The sequence below is a fragment of the Bos javanicus genome, chromosome 22, assembly GCF_032452875.1.
Source record: "Bos javanicus breed banteng chromosome 22, ARS-OSU_banteng_1.0, whole genome shotgun sequence".
Classification (NCBI taxonomy): Eukaryota; Metazoa; Chordata; class Mammalia; order Artiodactyla; family Bovidae; genus Bos; species Bos javanicus.
In genome coordinates this window covers 36055540-36073441 of record NC_083889.1, presented here as the reverse complement: position 1 = coordinate 36073441, position 17902 = coordinate 36055540, and positions in this window count along the sequence as shown.

Below are 17902 nucleotides of genomic sequence, written 5' to 3'. Positions count from 1 at the left end.
ATGCTGGTGTGGAGACTGTGATGATAGCAATGCGCACATGGAGCAGTTGTCAGAAAATGTTATATGTTGATGGAAGAACTGTTAGAATCAGGAGATATATCAGAAGGGAGAAACAAAGGGAACAGAAGCCAAAGAAATGCTTAACTTGGGGTGTGAACATCCGGGTGGGGCTGCTGAAATTTCACGTGGCTGGGCAAGACAGCAGGAGTGAGTTCGGATGGAGGAATCAATAGTGTCAACTTGGACTTGCTGCCTTTGACATGGTTCTCCTCTGGCATGAAGGTAGGGGGTGGGGAGAGGGTCTGTACAACGCCTGGCACATAGCGAGAGCTCTATCAATGGGGCGAGAAAAAGAGAGGGGGGAAGCAGACACAGCTGAATAATCATAGCCTAGAATTCTTTATGAAAGCCTCTGAACTGCTATTTAAATTATGTGTTTCCTGCAGACATTTCAGTTAAGACAAATTTGTGAAGAAAATTGTATCCATGTCACTTACCCATACCTTTCATTCCCATTTGCTAAAATAGAATAGTTTTTCTTGCTGAAATAGGATAGTTGATAGTTGATAGGAGGAATGATTTGAGTAACTGGGATCCATCATCCATGAGAAGTTGGGTTAATTTTCCTGACTCTCCCTTCATTTATTTGTTAGGTGGTAAATCAGTGGCAGGGTTCTTTGGGACCAATCTCTTTACAATATTTTTCTCTATGGTTTCTTACACTGAAAAGAAAAAAAAAATAATAAGTTGCACTCCAGAGAGAAGGATTACAGACTCAGATGTTGACTACAGACAAAAGTGATTTTTAAGGAGTTTAAGGGTGACGTTTATATTTAGAACAAGCTGGGCCTTCTGGGGTTGAGTCGAGAAACTGCTACTGGTCATTAATTAAACAAACCCCTGCTGTGTCTCTCCGTGGAGCGTGTGCATGCGTGTGTTCCCGTGAAAAGCACCAGTGGGTGGTTGCCATTTGCAGCTTCTATCTCTGAGACTTCAGGTTTTTAGCTTGTTATTTGTCACTGCTGATTTCTCTGCCCTTGTAGTCTTAACCCATATGGCACCTCTCTTCCAATCATTAGGACATGGAACCTTAGTTTTAGATTCTCTGGAGTAAGGATCAGCAAATTTTTTCCTATAAAGGCCAGAAAATATATATTCTAGGCTTTGCAGACCATATAGTGTCTGTCAAAAGTATACAGCTCTATCAAGTAGCCCAAAAGCAACCACAGATAACATGTGAACAAGTGAGTATGAGTGTGTCCCAATAAAACTAGACAAAAACTGGCCACAGGTGGGATTTGGTCCATGGGTTACAGAGCGCTGCTCTGTAGGATTAATCTCTTGCAGATGACATCCCGGTCAACCCTCAAGTGACTTTCATGTACACAGTGGGGCCCATATTAAGACAATCATACAGAGTATAGCCTCCTAATCTGTTGAAAAGCAAATAATAACACAAATGAACAGACTTATAATATCTTTCTCTTTCAAGTGTCAGGGATTTAAGCATTTTAATTCCAATAGAAGAAAAATCAGGTGGTCTATATGCTGTATCTATTACTACAGTGAGGCTATTAAACAAATCATCCCCAAATTCAGTAACTGAATACAACACCGATCTGTCATTTCTCCAACATCTAGTGATCCCCTGGATGGTTCTGCTAAACTGGGCCTGATTTGCTGATCTTGGCTGGATTTGCATATGTCTGCAGTCAGCCAGTGGGTCGGCTGGGGCTGGGTGGCCTTGGATGGCCTTGACTAGGATGACTTAGCTCTTCTCCCTAAGGTCTTCGTCCTCTAGAACACTAGCCAGGGCTGGTTCTCATGCCATGGCTGGAGTCCAAACATGAGCGAGACCAATTATGCAAGAGAACAGGTGGAACATGTGAGCCCTCTTGAGACCTAGGCCCCAAACCGTTGTGTCATCATTTCCAACACATTCTCTTGGCTAATGCAAATCACAAAGCTGGCCAAGAATCATACTGAAATGGAAACTATGAAGTTTCAGGGCAAAAGGAATAAATCCAGACAGACAATGATTTGAGGTCATCAATGCAGCTGGCCCATCCCTGTGGCCACCCCAGTATCAGCTCCATACAGCCACGCATTCTCTGGGATTGGAACACATCATGCTATCACTCAACCAGGGGAAAGAGTGGGAGGAATCAACTGATTCTGATTCTCTGAAAATCTATGTTTCAAAATTTTAGAATAGCTGAAAGACAGTACTGCTTCTTTTCTCTACTTAACCATGCTGAAAAGAAGTCTTTTATAATTTCAGTGGTGATTATTTTCAAATATACTTTCCCCCAAAGTTAAGACTTAACAGAGACAAGAAGTCTTAAGAAGTAAAATAGCATCAAAATACTCTGGTTAGAGAGGCAAACTAAAACAAACAAAAAAAGCCTGTCAGGAAACAAAAACACAGAGCACTGTGCTCCCTACCTTCATCCAGACTGTTCTCCTGTGGGCACAGGGTGCTTTCTGTTTAGCCGCCTGAGTGATCTGAACAAAAATCTTCCACCAAGAAAACACATCAAAGATGTTTTCCTTCTTTTGTTGCAAGCTCCATGGAAACTGTATTCATTTGAATCTTTTGGTTGCAAGTAACAGAAACCAACTTGAATTGGCTAAGGCATTGAAAAAAAAAAAAAAGAGAGAGAGAGACTTAAGAGGATAGAGGTTGTTTCTCAGAATTGATGGACAAAGATGCAGCAGTTTCCAGAAGAGGCTGAAAAGCAGCCAGGAAACAAGACAGTCTTTCTCTCATCTCTGCTGACTTTATTTTCCTCTCTCTGCAAACTAGTTTTTTCTGTTCCTTAACCCACATGGTAGAGAATACAGGGTGGAAAATGGCTGTCCTGTTTTTCCTATGGTTTATTTTTCTCAGCTCAAACTGATCCAGAAAGTCTAAGTCCTAATTTCATATTCCTGATAAGGTAGATTTTATTGGTCCAGCTTGAGTCAGAGGGCCACACTTGTCCAACCATATATGACCAGGGTTAGAGACTGTAAAAATGGTTCCCAGGGCCCCTTGTTTCATGGGTGAGGGAGGCACTTAAGAGGTTGCATAGGCATACCTCTAAAGTGTTGATGACAATAATTCTCCCCAGCTTTAGGAAGGGGTTTCAATAAGGAGGGAAAGAAGTCAATCTTGTGATATCATAGAAATTCATTCATTCATTTTGGTTCTTTGAAAATCTGTGTTCCGATATATTAAGTTTTTAGAATAGCTGAAAAATGGCATTGCTTATTTTCCTGTATCTAACCATGCTTAAGAGAAGTATTTTAGTTTTAGTTTGAGTTTGAGGGATCCCTAGCAACAGAATCTGAGTCAAAGATTTAAGGGCAATTAGCTTCTTTGGGAGCTTCCTAAGTGACTCAGACAATAAAGAGTCTGCCTGCAGTGTGGGAGACCCGGGTTCAATCCCTGAGATGGGAAGATCCCTGGAGAAGGAAATGGCAACCCACTCCAATATTCTTGCCTGGAGAATCCCATGGACAGAGCAACATGGCTGGCAGGCAATCCATGGAATTGCAAAGAATCAGACACGACAGAACAATTTCACTTTCACTTTTCAGCTTCTTTGGGAGGTAATCCCAGGAAAAGTCAACACAGGAGTGAGGAAAACCAGAGACCAGAAGGAACAAATTAATGGTGAATTAACAAGCAAATTATCATGGTGAGCAATTAACACTTAATCCTGCTGGGAAACTCTTAAGAAGCAGTGTTGGTCACACACATAAGACTTGTCAAGCACTGGTTGAGGGCTGTTAGGACTGGATTATTTAATCCCTGGTCCTGCCAGTCTGCTGCTTACATAGTAAGAATGGTTCCAATGGCCAGAGATTGCTCATAGGCTTCAAAATTCAGATTCTAGCCATTGGAAGTCCAGCTGATGTGCACTGACCATAACCAACCAGGGGAGAGGGTGTGATGAAGCAGGGAGGGGGCACCCAGGCAGCATCTGACCTACTTCTAAAAAGGTTCACACTTAGAAGGGGGCAAATGAGACCAATAAGTAAGTTCTACATTAGTCCAGGCTTCAGATGCTAGTATCTTGAAAAAGCATGAATGGTGAGGCTAGGGAGAAGTGGCTGATGGCTGGTAAGAGTTAGAAGGTCAAGTCTACATGAATTACTAATAGATTAGAAAGTCACAAGAGTGGCCTCAAAGTACATTTTTTGTTTGTTATAGTTTTGTTAGGAAGGGGAAGGCATCCAAGGCCAAGCAGCAACTGAAGTGTAGGCAAGTGCCAGACTACAATGTTTTCTAAGACTGTATGCTTGGGGGTCTAGGATGGAGGTAGGGGAGCTATTAGAAAGTTAGGTTGGGGTCTAATTTGGAGGAGCACTGCCTTGTCTTCAGCAGTGAGTGACCCTGGTAAGTAGGCTTTTATAGGGAAGAGTGACATAATGAGATCTGTGTTTTATAAAGTTCTTTTGGCAAATCAAGGGAATCACATTACTTGAGGGAAGAGTATAGATGCAAAGGGGTCCAGCTACAAAACTGACATACTCCTGAAAGGATAAGAAGAAGTCTTGAGGCAACTTGAGACAGGCTGAGGGAGACACACTGGCAAAGAAGTGAGAAGACACTTGGGGAGCATTTCAGGACTGCTCAGAAGAGCTGGAGCTAGGACGTGAAGTTGGAAGAACTGGGTCAAAGAAAGAAAGCTCTGACGTTGACTTTAGGTCAACAGGGAACACAGGCAAGCTCTCTCCCAAGCTAAGGGAATTCAACAGCAGAGATAGTTTTTCTCTAGGGTGGATTGCCAGATAAAATACAGGAGGCCCAGTTGCATATGAATACAAGAAAAACAATGGATACGTTTTTAGGAAAAGCATATCCCATGCAAAACTTAGAACATACTTAACCTAAAAAGTTATTCATTGTTTATCTGAAATATACATGTAATGAAGCCTTCTGTACTTTTCTTGCTAAGTTTGGTAACCCTAGGTTTTGGATGTACTGAGTTTGAGGTGTCAATGGGACATGGAGAGCAGATGGAGACCTAGGTCTCATATTGAGAGGAGAGGTTGAGGCTAGAAGTAGATACCTGAGAATCACTTTTGGGAAATGATTCGCACTTCTGCTTCTTGTACTTGGCTGCGCTTGGGAATCATCTAGAGAGATTTTTTAAAACACCAGTGATTAGAAACTCTGTTTTAATTGATCTACAGTGCAGTCTGGGCACTGGGATGTTTAAATGCATCCTCAGGTAATTCTAAAATGGCAGCAAAATTTAGGACACATTGATTATGAACATAGGTGGAAACACCAAAGTAGAGAAGAATACCCAGGATGGTCCCATGGGAAGCTATTAGCATCTAAAAGGACACAGGGGCAAGGAGACAATGAAGATGGGTGGACAGTATAGGTCAGAGGAAAGGAAGGGAACAGCCCAGGTGGAGAGCCAAGGAGAGGGCGGTCAGCTGTGTGCGCAGTGCTGCAGAAAGGGAAGAGAGGGAAAGCAGGAAACGGGCATTGAACTTGTCTCTTAAGACTTGTCTATTAGCCTTTATGGGCTTGGGTCACCAGGGGTCAATACACAGTCTGAACTGCAGGGGCTGCAGAGTACCTGTGAGGTGAGCAAATGAACTCAACAACATTTGTTGGCATTTGTAGGCAAATCCTTTATTTCCTGTCTCTTTAATCTGAAGAACAGAGAAAATACCACCGTTCCTACTAGACGTCTATCACAGGGAGTCAAAAGCCAGAGTGGAAAAGAAAAGGTGCAATGAAAATTCTTTTGCATGAGGTGCTGGAAAGAATACAACACTGAAACAATCAGTCTCAGCATCACCGCTTCCCAGATGTGTCCAGGGTCATGAGAGCACCTCTGTGAGCCTCAGTTATGGCATCTGTGAATTGGGGACAGTGGTACCCACCTCAGTAGGTGTTGTGACGATTAGATGGGGTGTGCAGCAGGCAAGGACAGAGCTTGGCACATTCTGACTACAACTTTTTTTCCAAACTACAAAAGGTTGTACAAATAAAAGTTAATGACGAAAATGACAAAGCTGATCATTATAAGGGAAGAAAGAGACAAACACCAGAGGGGTTAAAAGATAAGAGTCTGAATAGGAAATAAAGATTCCCTAATATAGGCTGTGGTTTACTTGAAAGATTTTAGCAGACTCAGTCATATTTTCCATTTTATAAGGGACAGGGAGTAGGGGACACAGGGGGAATGGATAAAGTACATAAGAGAACACACACCATTTCTCGAATTTACTTATCAGTGTTTCAGAAGTACTGCCTTGAAGTCTCCCATCACTACTAAGGGATGTTAATTTCCCTTGGGGATGTTTTTTCTCCTCATCTTGCCACTAAAAGAGAATCTGAAAATAGCCATCACAAACGAGGTTAGCGTTTTTCCACCGTGGGTCACTACTGCTTATTCCAATATCCTTCCTCACAGCAAACTAACTGCTTGGGCAAGGAAGAACCAGACAGAATCAAAGCTACTCCTAATGGCTAAAAAATGCCTAACCTGCCTATTTATAAAACTGAGAACTCAAAAGCAGGATTTTTTATCTTTAAAGAACTTTACAAAAGTTAACTAATTAATTCCCATAACACCTTCTGATGCATGCATTACTATTTAATTCAAGGTGAAGCCTCAGTTGGTGGTTGAAATTCAGATCAAGGCCACTTGATAGTGAGAAATAATGCAACTGAATATGTAACCAAACTTAGGAGGGCTGTAGATGTCAGCCCTCCTAAGAAACCTGTATGTTACAACTAAGAAATTTAACAGACTGCTTCAGTAGCTATCTGAAAATAAATAAATAAAAGGAAACTGTTCACTGAGATGTCTACCATTTCAAGGAAACATTCAAATTACCAATTTTGGAGGCTCGTCTAAAAATTGTATCTTCTGCAAAATTAAGATGTCAATATTCTTTAAAACTATTTCCCTAAGTTCTACCAAAACTACAAAGAAGAATTCATAACTATCCTTTTTGAACTCTTCCAAAAGATCAAAGAAGAGGGAATACTCTCAGTCATTCTATGAAGCCACCATCACCTTGATACCAAAATCAGACAAAGACGATATCAAAAAAGAAAGATATAGGTCAATGTCTTTATGAATATAGATGCAAAAACCTTCAACAAAATTAGCAAACACATAAAAAGGATCATATTATGATCAAGTTGGAGTTGTTCTAGGTCACAAAGATAGTTTGGCATATACACATCAATCAGTGTGATATAACACACCAAGAAAAGACAAAAACCACATGAACACCTCAATAGGTACAGGAAAAGCATTGGATAAAATTCAACATCCATGAAACTCTCACCAAAGTGAATACAGAGGAAACATATCTCAACAAAATAAAAGCCAGTTATGACAAAAAGCTGAAAGCCTTCTTGCTAACAGGACAAGGATGCTCACTCCAACCATTTCTATCCAACATTGTATTGGAAGTCCAATCACAAAAGAAAAAGAAATAAAAGGTATCCAAATTGGAAAAGTAAAAGTGAAGTTGCTCAGTTGTGTCTGACTTTTTTGCAACCCCATGGACTATAACCTGCCAGGCTCCTCTGCCCATGGAATTCTCCAGGAAAGAAAACTAGACTGCCATGCCCTCCTCTAGGGGATCTTCCCTTCTCCTTGGGACTTTCCCAACCCAGGGATCAAACCTGGGTCTTTACAGTCTGAGCCACCAGGGAATCCCTGGAAGTGGTTAAATTGACATTGTAAGCAAATGAAATGATACTCTATAGAAAACCCTACAGACTTCACACAAAAACTATTAGAACTGATGAATGAATTCAGCATGGTAGCAGGATACAAGATTAATATGCAGAAATCTGATGTATTTCTTTACACTGACAGTTTTTTAAAATCCCATTTAAAATTGCATTAAAATAAATTAAAAAAAACCCCAAACCTTGGAAGTAACCTGACCAAGGAGGAGGTGACTTATATGCTAAGAGCTATAAAACACTGATGAAGGAAACTGAAGATGATTCAAAGAAATGGAAAGATATCCCATGCTCTTGGATTGGAATAATTAATAGAGCTAAAATGGCAATAAAACTCAAAGCAGTCTACAGATTTAATGAGATCTCTATCAAATTACTCATGACATTGTTCATAGAACTGGAACAAATAATCCTAAAATATATATTGAACCACAAAAGACCCAGAATTGCCAAAGCAATCCTGAGGAAAAAGAACAAAGCTGAAGGCATAACCTTTTCTGATTTCAGGCAATACTACAAACTACAGTAACCACAAGAGTGTGGTATTGCTGCAAAAGCAGACATAGATCAGAGGAACAGAAAAGAAAGGACAGAAGTAATACCCCACACAGATGGTCGATTAATCTTCAACAAAGGAGGCAAGAATACACAATGGAGGAAAGTGAATCTCTTCAGCAAGTAGTTTTGGGAAATCTGGTCAGCCACATATAAATTGCTGACGTTAAAACACTCCTTCACACCATATACAAACATAAACTCAAAATGGCTTAAAGACTTAAATACAAGACATGATACCATAAAAATCCTACAAGAGAACATAAGCAATACATTCTTTAAATATAAATATATCCTCTTAGGTCAGTCTCCCAAAACAATAGAAATAAAAGCAAAACTAAACAAATGAGACCCAATCACACATAAGACTTTGCACAGTAGAGGATACCATAAACAAAACAAAAAGACAAACTGGAGAAAATATTTTCAAACAATATAACTGACAAAGATTTAATTTCCAAAATACATAACAGCTCATTCAGCTCAATATAAAAAAAAAACCCAACAACCTATTCAAAAAGTGGCAGAAGACCCCAACATATTTCTCCAAAGAAGACAGAGAGATGGCCAACAGGCACATAAAAAAGTACTCAACACTAGAGAAATATAAATCAAAAGCACAGTGAGGTATCATCTCACACTGGATCAGACTGGCCATCATAAAAAATTCTACAAATAATCAATCTGGAGAGAGTGTGGAGAAAAGGGAACCCTCCTACACTGGTGGGAATGTATATTAGTGCAAGCATTATGAAAAATATCATGGAGGTGCCTTAAAACTAAAAATGGAATTACTGTATGATCCTGTCGTCTCCCTCTTGGGCATATATCCAGAGAAAATGCAAACTGTAATTCAAAAAGATACATGTATCCCAATGTTCACAGCAACACTATTCAAAAAAGCCAAGAAATGGAAGCAACCTAAGTGTCCATCAACAGATGAATGAATAAAGATGATATGGTATATATACATATACATATATATATATATACACTGGTGGCTCAGATGGTAAAAGCGTCTGCCTGCAATGTGAGAGACCCGGGTTCGATTCCTGGGTCGGGAAGATCCCCTGGAGAAGGAAATGGCAATCCACTCCAGCACTCTTGCCAGGAAAATCCCATGGATGGAGGAGCCTGATAGGCTACAGTCCATGGGGTCACAAAGAGTCGGACATGACTGAGCGACTTCACTTTCATATATACACACAATGGAATATTACTCAGCCATTAAAAAGCAATGAAATAATGTCATTTGCAGCAACATGGATGGAGCCAGAGATTATCATACTAAGTGACATAAGTCAAAGACAAATATTATATGATATCACTTATACGTGGAATCTAAAAGTTAGTGCAGATGAATTTATTTACAAAATAGAAACAGACTCACAGACAGAAAACAAACTTAAGGTCTCCAAAGGAGAAAGGGGGAGAAGGGATAAATTAGGAGTTTGGGATTAACAGATACATAGTACTATATATAAAAGAGATAAACAGCAAGGACCCACTGCATAGCACAGGGAAGTATATTCAGTATCTTGCAATAACCTATGCAGTATAAGGTAATAAAAAAGTAATATACATATATATTTTTATATATAAAACAGAATCACTTTGCTATATACCTGAAACTGACACAACATTTTAAGTCAACTATACTTCAATAAAAAAAGATACAAGTCCCCAGCTGCAAGTCCCCAGCAAATTTCTATCATTTGGGTTAAACCAGTTTTTCTCAACCTTGGCACTGCTGACACTGGAGGCTAGATAGTTCGTTGTTCCTGTCGTGTACTTTGGAGAATGTTCAGCAGCATCCCTGGCCTCTATCCTCTAAATGTAGTAGCCAGCACCCTTCCCCCTCCCCTAGTTATGACAAAGAAAGTGTCTCCAGATGCTGATAACTGTGCCCTGGGGGCAAAACTGAGAATCGTTGTCTTAAGCAAGAGGTCAAAGTGTTTCTCTCCAGTAGTGCTCACCTCCAGAGGGCCTTGGTAGATTTACCAGAAAAAAACAGTTTTTATCTTCCCTGGGTTATTACTCTTTCATCTAAATGAACAGGGAATTCCAGACTTTCCCATGCATCAGGGACTTGGGTGTGGATGCATGCAGAGGGTTCCTAAAGATGCACAGAATAGTGAATGCAGCCTTTGGTAACTGGATGCAAATCCCCCTGGGCAACCTGTCTGAATAGTGGCTGGGAACTAAGCTGGGGGTGTCTGCCTGTGGCCTGGAGCTTTTTCTGGTCCTCCGAGGTTTCCCACTGGCAATGCTCATTTTTACGGAGGATGTGCAGCCCACAGCGGACATTTCTGGCCTTGCCAGCCTCCTCCAACTTTGCGTCCTCAAATGCCAAATTCTCCCACTTTCTTTGCAGGGAGAGAAGAAGCTGAAAGTGGGCAAAGTGGGCACTTTGGCAAAGTGATAATGAGTAATTGGGGAATCAGCCTTTTAGAAATCAATCTCTTACTTCCTATCCCTCCCTATCTCTATTCCCTCTCACTCGACTCCCATACCCCCAGAGGCGAAGGAAATCTCAGTCTCTTAGATTAAGAGGACAAAATCATGCTGTAGTGAAACTTCAAAAAAATGTAAAGGAATTTCTACATGGCAGATACAGTTAAAGAGATTAAAGAAAGTATAATACATCCATATAAATGCTATGGGCAGAATTACATTTCCTTGAAATTCTTATGTTGAAGCTCTAATCCCTGTGTGACTGCAGAGATAGTCTTTAAGGATATAACTACGCTTAAATGAGGTTATAAGGGTGGGCCCTAATCAGGAAGGATTAGTGTCCTTACAAGAGGAGGGAGAGACAGCAGCAGGGCTTATGCCCAGAGAAAAGACTATATGAGAACAGAAAGAGAAGACAACCATCTGTAAGCCAGGAAGGGTAGTCACCAGGAACCAATCCAAGGAGTTTAATTCTGGACTTCTAGCCTAGAAAAAGATGAGAAAATAAACTGCTGTTCTCTAAATCACTGAATCTATGGTGTTCCGTTACAGCAGCATGAGCAGACTAGTAGACTACAGAATACTATTCAGCAGTTTAAAAAACAAGAAAAAAAGTGTGAGAACACTAGCTAAACTGGTAAGATCTACAAAATATATTATGTGAGAAAAAACAAATAACACTGCCAAGCAATATGTATATTATCATGCACTTATTTTAGAATTCCACAAAAACTCCCCATCTCTATTCCCTATTCTATTCTATATTCTCTATTCTGTATATATGTGTGTATATATATACACACACACACACATTTACGTATGTACAGTGATGTGTCTCATGGACAGACCCGATGTGATAACAGTGGCTAGCTGTGGGGTATGACTGGAATTGGGGGTGGGGGTGTCATCAACAGGGTCTTTTATTTTATGCTATTTAGATTATTTTTAAACAAAGCTAATGTAGTATCTATTATTTGTGTCACAAAACAAATAAAAAGTTAAGGTTTTTGTCACACCTGTCCTTGGAGTATTTTCAAAGCCTGAGTCATACTCTCAGTGATGCTCACACCTGGCTCTTTCTAACAGTATTAAAAACAGTAAGAGAATAGGGAATCCTTTTTGGTCTAAATCCTATGAATGGAGCAGATCTCTTGCCAATCTTTGAATGTCACTGTTCATGCCATCATGGGGGGGGGGGGGGCGGGGCACACAGAGGCACTAACTCTTTCTCAAATCCAAATTAAAGTTCACTAATATGGGGTACAATTAAAACATTTTCATTCTCCAGGCACGCACCTTTGGAATTTCTTATTCAGTTCATATCAGTTGAAGTCAGAGAGAGAAAGAAAACAAATTTTTAGTAAGAAAGACCAAAACAAGAGCCATCCAAACATAATACATCCAAGTAATAAAAATAACCCCCCATGAAATACATTTCTAAAATAAAACCAAAACAGGCTGAGGGGAAAAGACATCATAAATCAGACTGGGTGATTTCACAGGGTTTGTAACCTTGCTCAATAATTTTTCCCATCTATCTGCAGGAAATGTTTCCTATTACACATTTCCAGTAAGACCTACTTGATTTAAAATAAACAAAAAAAGTGACCAAGGGCAGAGGTACACCCAACCTCAGTGCATTTTCTATAACCTAAAGGTTGGCTTTTACAGCAAGAATACACACAATATTTGCTTCTTTGTAAAAAGGAGATTAATACATGATTTTTCTTTCAAATATTTGTGGTTACTCTAGCAGATTTCAGGATTATAGAGATGTCAAATGTCCTCCATTCTCACAGCTTTTGTGTGTGTGTGACATTTTAGTGATGGGGGAATCACTTGATCCCTTGTTAATTGCTCTTTTGGGCTCTCTTTTCTCACCCAGTAAGGCTCTCTCCCTATGGCTTACAGACACATTCCAAGTCTTGCTCCTCCCTCTTCCTCTCTTGTTGGCCTAGATTTCTAGTCCCATGGGTCTCTGGATTCACTCCTGGAACAAGCTGCACTCCCTCTGCCATGAGGCCTCTGCCCAGCTCTCCTTTCTCTTTGGCAAGCCCTTCTTCCTCTTTGCCTTTCTTTGCACTGTCCAGAGTAAGTTGCCTTCTTACAGACAGTTATGAGCACTGCAGCCACATCTATAGCTCTTACCACAATTTAAGTTCATCATTCAATGTCCATCCACCCTGTCAGACTCTAAACTTCAGGAAGGTTGGGGTTTTTGTTGCCTTTGACAATGAGCACTGTGCCTGGAAAACAGTAGTCACTACATACTTGCTAACAAACTGCTTTGAACAAAGCTCTATTTTCAGGAGACAACGGGAGGAGTTAAAGTCAACTAAGTTATTATTCCAAGGATATATGGAGAATTTGCCTGATAAAATTCCTTACATAAAGGGTGACTACAGGGAGGGCTACCAAGTTGATGTGTTGGGTAGACAGATGAAATTTTCACTGGTCTTGCCACATTCATCAGTCAGTGAAAGATGTATCCTGCCTCCGTCTAGACACTATGACTATTTCAAATATATTTCCCTTTGGTTCAGAGTTAGGGCTGGTCATCTCAATGGTGGATCCCACACCAGTGGCCTAGATAAATGTTAGAGTCTTTTATGTTAATCTATGTAAATGGCACTTATTCCCAGCACTGTTTTCCCAAGAATTTTATACCCCGTGGATTTTAAAGTATGGATGTTGTTTTGGTCATAGGAATGTCACATTCCCCTTATTCAGCCACGGAATAATTACTTTTCAGCCCCAAAGTTGTCTGCTAAAAGTACAATAGCTGTGTAGGGGGTTGAGGGAAGAAGAATGATAAATACTTTGGAAGAACTTGTTAGAAAACAATGGTTCATCATCATGATTGCTAATTGCTAATTATTCAGTATTCTCGTTATTTCATTAGGTTTTATTTAACATACCACATGTCCCATTTCATGGGCTTCCCAGGTGGCGCTAGAGGTAAACAACCCACCTGCCAGCACGGGTTAGGTGTAAGAGAAGCTGGTTTGACCCCTGGGTTGGGAAGATCCCCTGGAGAAGGGAATGGCAACCCACTCCAGTATTCTTGCCTGGAGAATCCCATGGACAGAGAAGCCTGATGGGCTACAGTCCAGAGGGTAGCACAGAGTCAGACATGACTGAAGCGACTTAGCATTGCATTGTATTGCTCCATTTTGTAAGATCATTAAAGTATTTCTCAAACTAATTTAAGTGGAAGTACACCAGCTAAATTTTGGTTTAAATGATAGTGCTCAGATCTCTTGTTCAGGATGTAGACATCTCTCCATTATCCTTACTAATGAATAAGTTTAGCAGTGGCAGGAATATTAAACAGAACTCACAATGGAAATATATACACTTATTATCTTTTTATTTGACTACTAGCTTCTTGGAATTGAAAGGCATTTTAGTTTACTTTGGGCTTCCCTGGTGGCTCAACTGGTAAAGAATCTGTCTGCAATGTGGGAGACCTGGGTTTGATCCCTGGGTTGGGCAGATCCCCTGGAGAAGTAAAGGCTACCCACTCCAGTATTCTGGCTTAGAGAATTACATGGACTGTATAGGCCATTAGTTTACTTTGGGAAAATATTCTCTAACCATCTTTCCTTTGAGCTGTTGCTATATTGCAAACTAAAAATGACAATAGTAGATACGATAAAGCAGAAAGAAAATCCCACACAGTCTATGAGGTTAAAGTAAATGAAGAATGCAACTGCAGCCAATTGGAATCCTCTGGGAACTTAAGAAAAGCCAGGTCACACCCCAGACTAATTATGCCAGGATCTCTGAGGGTGGGTCCAGGCATTTTGAAAGCTTCTGGGTGATTTCCTTGAACTGGTGGTTTAGTGGCTACACTGTGTTTGGTAACTCTCCCTGATAAGATATAGGTCTCCAGTCTGCAAGCACTTTTCTCAAGACAGCTATTTCCAATGAAAGCAGGCAAAGTCTCAACAATACTAGTATTACCAAAAATAAAAAGAACTAGCACTCACAATGTATCCCTTTAAAAGTGTTCAAACTACCCAAGAGTACTGAGTTTTCGTATTAGGTTGTTCGCAGCAGCGTGTTTTTGTGACTCAACTAGTTAAGTAAACGTTCAACTTCAGAAAACTAAAAAACTAAGAAATATAATACTTCTACTTACTGAGCAAATATTATGTGCATCTACTATAAATATGATCCTATCACGGGAACTTGAAATACATCAGGGTTCAGCACCAAGATCTTGTGAATCTTGTATTCTGTACAAGGCAAGCTACATCATTTGCAGGGCTCAGTGCAAACCGCAAATGTGCTGCTCCTTGCTCAAGAATTACTAAATTTTAAGATGGTGATGGCAGAGCATTAAATCAAGTATGGGATCCACGGATGTGCAGGACTGCACATACATAAAGTCAACCCAGTTTCTAAAGGAGGGAGACAAGTGATACACAATAAAGATAATAAGTACATACAGTGTACAACATGTTAGAAGCTGCTAAGTGCCATGGAGGGGAAAAGAGAACTAAGAAAGGGAATCAAGTTGTAAACAGAAGTGGCCAGGATAAGCCCTGTTGGAAGGGGGAGATTTGAGCAGAATGAATGAAATGAGGGAGTCCATTGTGAATCCTTGGGGAAAGAGCTTTCCAGATGAAGGACTAGCTAGAGCAAAGGTAGTATGTGGAGACAGTCTGTAGGTGGGCAAGAAAAACAAGAAGAAAGCTATTGAAGTAACTCAGGATGAAGTAGAACTGGACATGGAACAACAGACTGGTTCCAAATAGGAAAAGGAGTACGTCAAGGCTGTATATTGTCACCCTGCTTATTTAACTTATACGCAGAGTACATCATGCGAAATGCCAGGCTGGATGAAGCACAAACTGGAATCAAGATTGCTGGGAGAAATACCAACAACCTCAAATATGCAGATGACAACACTCTTATGGCAGAAAGCGAAGAAGAACCAAAGAGCCTCTTGATGAAAGTGAAAGAGGAGAGTGAAAAAGGTGGCTTAAAACTCAACATTCAGAAAACTAAGATCATGGCATCCGGTCCCATCACTTCATTGCAAATAGATGAGGAAACAATGGAAAACGTGAGAGACTTTTATTTTTTGGGGCGCCAAAATCACTGCAGATGGTGACTGCAGCCATGAAATTAAAAGACACTTACTCTTTGGAAGAAAAGCTATGACAAACCTAGACAGCATACTTAAAAGCAGAGACATTACTTTGCCAACAAAGGTCTGTCTAGTCAAAGCAATGGTTTTTCCAGTAGTCATGTACGGATGTGAGAGTTGGACTATAAAGAAAGCTGAGCGCCGAAGAATTGATGCTTTTGAACTGTGGTGTTGGGGAAGACTCTTGAGAGTCCCTTGGACTGCAAGGAGGTCCAACCAGTCCATCCTGAAGGAAATCAGTCCTGAATATTCATTGGAAGGACTGATGCTGAAGCTGAAACTCCAATACTTTGGCCATCTGATGTGAAGAACTGACTCACTAGGAAAGATCCTGATTCTGGGAAAGATTGAAGGTGGGAAGAGAAGGGGATGACAGAGGATGAGATGGTTGGATGGCATCTCGGACTCAATGGACATGAGTTTGAGTAAGCTCCGGGAGTTGGTGATGGACAGAGAAGCCTGATGGGCTACAGTCCAGAGGGTAGCACAGAGTCAGACATGACTGAAGCGACTTAGCATTGCATTGTATTGCTCCATTTTGTAAGATCATTAAAGTATTTCTCAAACTAATTTAAGTGGAAGTACACCAGCTAAATTTTGGTTTAAATGATAGTGCTCAGATCTCTTGTTCAGGATGTAGACATCTCTCCATTATCCTTACTAATGAATAAGTTTAGCAGTGGCAGGAATATTAAACAGAACTCACAATGGAAATATATACACTTATTATCTTTTTATTTGACTACTAGCTTCTTGGAATTGAAAGGCATTTTAGTTTACTTTGGGCTTCCCTGGTGGCTCAACTGGTAAAGAATCTGTCTGCAATGTGGGAGACCTGGGTTTGATCCCTGGGTTGGGCAGATCCCCTGGAGAAGTAAAGGCTACCCACTCCAGTATTCTGGCTTAGAGAATTACATGGACTGTATAGGCCATTAGTTTACTTTGGGAAAATATTCTCTAACCATCTTTCCTTTGAGCTGTTGCTATATTGCAAACTAAAAATGACAATAGTAGATACGATAAAGCAGAAAGAAAATCCCACACAGTCTATGAGGTTAAAGTAAATGAAGAATGCAACTGCAGCCAATTGGAATCCTCTGGGAACTTAAGAAAAGCCAGGTCACACCCCAGACTAATTATGCCAGGATCTCTGAGGGTGGGTCCAGGCATTTTGAAAGCTTCTGGGTGATTTCCTTGAACTGGTGGTTTAGTGGCTACACTGTGTTTGGTAACTCTCCCTGATAAGATATAGGTCTCCAGTCTGCAAGCACTTTTCTCAAGACAGCTATTTCCAATGAAAGCAGGCAAAGTCTCAACAATACTAGTATTACCAAAAATAAAAAGAACTAGCACTCACAATGTATCCCTTTAAAAGTGTTCAAACTACCCAAGAGTACTGAGTTTTCGTATTAGGTTGTTCGCAGCAGCGTGTTTTTGTGACTCAACTAGTTAAGTAAACGTTCAACTTCAGAAAACTAAAAAACTAAGAAATATAATACTTCTACTTACTGAGCAAATATTATGTGCATCTACTATAAATATGATCCTATCACGGGAACTTGAAATACATCAGGGTTCAGCACCAAGATCTTGTGAATCTTGTATTCTGTACAAGGCAAGCTACATCATTTGCAGGGCTCAGTGCAAACCGCAAATGTGCTGCTCCTTGCTCAAGAATTACTAAATTTTAAGATGGTGATGGCAGAGCATTAAATCAAGTATGGGATCCACGGATGTGCAGGACTGCACATACATAAAGTCAACCCAGTTTCTAAAGGAGGGAGACAAGTGATACACAATAAAGATAATAAGTACATACAGTGTACAACATGTTAGAAGCTGCTAAGTGCCATGGAGGGGAAAAGAGAACTAAGAAAGGGAATCAAGTTGTAAACAGAAGTGGCCAGGATAAGCCCTGTTGGAAGGGGGAGATTTGAGCAGAATGAATGAAATGAGGGAGTCCATTGTGAATCCTTGGGGAAAGAGCTTTCCAGATGAAGGACTAGCTAGAGCAA